Genomic DNA, 2,103 nt, shown 5'->3' with positions numbered 1-2,103 from the left:
GGTGCACTGTGAAATAGAAATAGATACGTAGGTAAAAAGAAGAAATGAACAGCTTTGCTAAGCAATCAGACTTTCACCTCAGAGCAGATATAACTAGTTCATAATATCAGTCTTTCTCTAGGAAGCTGGGGAGGAAGGAGGGGGTCCCTTTTCTGGGCACTTGGATGAAAGAAAGGGACTTGCATGATTTCTTGAGCTCCTACTTGATTTCCCAGGTGGCACTAGTGGTAAAGAGCCTGCCTACCAATCTGGGAGACATTAGAGATGCTGGTTCGATCCCTGGGTTGGAAAGATCCCCTGGAGGAGGGAATGGCAACCCACTCCAGTATTCTTGCCTGGAGAATCCCATGGACAGAGGAACCTGGTGGGCTCTCAAAGGGTCTCAAAGAGTTGGACCTGACTGAAGCGACTTAGCATGCAGGTCACTCAGTGTAAGACTGTGTACCAGGCATTTTGCCTCTTGGCTCAGATTCATGTTGGTGTTGTTATCAGCACCTGTTGCTCATTTTTGCCCACTTGCCTGGCATGTCTATATTCTTTTAAATATATATACAGTGTGTTAAAGTTAGTTGCTCACTTGTGTCTGACTCTTTGGGACCCCATGGACTGTAGCCTGCCAGACTCCTCTGTTCATGGGATTCTCAGGCAGGAATACTAGCATGGGTTGCCATTTCCTTCTCCAGAAAATCTTCCCTACCCAGGGATCAAATCCAGGTCTCCATCTAGTCACATGCTGATACTTGTTGTCTGATCCCCCTTGTATTTAGTCCATGTTCAGTCGTGAAGTCAAAGGTCTTACTAATGTGCTGCCTCTGGCGTTCATTGAATTTTCCTGCTGCTGCTACTGACACTTGCTGTTCCCACCACCAGTCTTGTTATTGGTGCTTCTGACTTCTGTGGGTCCTCTGACTGTGTCTGGTCCCGGTGGTTTGGCTCTGTTTCCTTCCTGCTCAGTGACTCTGCCTATTCTCTTGGCTCCCTGCCGCCCACAGGCATTGTTCAGATCACATGGTCTGCTGAAGCGTGCCCACCCCCAGCCCTGGTACAGGACCCCTGGTTTTGTGACCTGAATCATTCTACCCTCTTCACTTGGCCACAGTTGGTGACCAGCCCTCACCTCTCTGGTCTGTGCTGACCTCGGTCCAAGTGGGCTCTCAGGCTGGCCTCAATGACTGATGAAGCTGCTTGTCCGTGGTAGTTTTGGAAGGACAGACCAGCTTTTCTGCTGAAGACACAGGAAGCACATGCCACCCACAATTCAAGGGGTGCTACTGTTCTGTTCATATCTGCTCAGCCATTGTTTGGGTTAATAAAGGGCTATGAAATCTTGTTGAGGAAGTTGTTACAAAGGCAGTCTTGTTACAAGCACTTTCAAACCACGGTAGGCTTAGGGATGAACTTTTCTGCTTATAACTCTTGATCAAGAGCCACACCTCTAGGGTGGTGAGTGAGCGTTTCACTATCATTCTTAAGACATTCGTGTCTCTGATTCGTCATCAAGGTCTTTACAAGATGAAGTGCACTAGGGGAACACAAGAGGTTGGGGAGGAGCTGCTGCAGGTTCAGAAATGCACACCATGGAAGTGAAATCATTCACCCCACATTTCACCACTAGTTCAAAGGAAGCTGGGTCGGGCACACACATTTTATTACTCCCATTCCATTCTGTCTGGCTAAACAGTAAGTCCAGTTTCTTCTTGAGCATGCATCTCTAAGTGTTCCCCAAGGATCCCCAGAGATGGAGAAGTTTAAAAAGGGGATGGATTTAACAGGATGTTGTGAACTGAGTTTCACTGAGTTAGACAAGGCTGTGGTCCTATGTGATTAGATTGACTAGTTTTCTGTGAGTATGGTTTCAGTGTGTCTGCCCTCTGATGCCCTCTTGCAACACCTACCGTCTTACTTGGGTTTCTCTTACCTTGGGCGTTGGGTATCTCTTCACGGCTGCTCCAGCAAAGCGCAGCCGCTGCTCCTTCTCTTAGACGGGTGTATCTCCTCACCGCTGCCCTTCCTGACCTTCAACGTGGGATACGCAGCCGCTGCTCCTTCTCTTGGACGGGTGTATCTCCTCACCATTGCCCTTCCTGACCTTCAACGTGGGAT

At 48.5% G+C, this 2,103-nt stretch overlaps 1 protein-coding gene across 1 annotated transcript in view; it reads right to left on the bottom strand.

Moving 5' to 3' along the window:
* The window catches only part of CA12 (carbonic anhydrase XII), a 205,591-nt gene that overhangs the window by 67,523 nt on the left and 135,965 nt on the right, over window positions 1–2,103 (bottom strand). The gene's annotated exons all lie outside the window — the stretch shown is intronic.

Source organism: Bison bison, unplaced genomic scaffold (genome assembly GCF_000754665.1).
Source record: "Bison bison bison isolate TAMUID 2011002044 unplaced genomic scaffold, Bison_UMD1.0 scf7180017864142, whole genome shotgun sequence".
NCBI classification, from domain to species: Eukaryota; Metazoa; Chordata; class Mammalia; order Artiodactyla; family Bovidae; genus Bison; species Bison bison.
The sequence above is the reverse complement of the archived record's forward strand: the minus strand, read 5'-3'. Positions and strand labels throughout refer to the sequence as shown.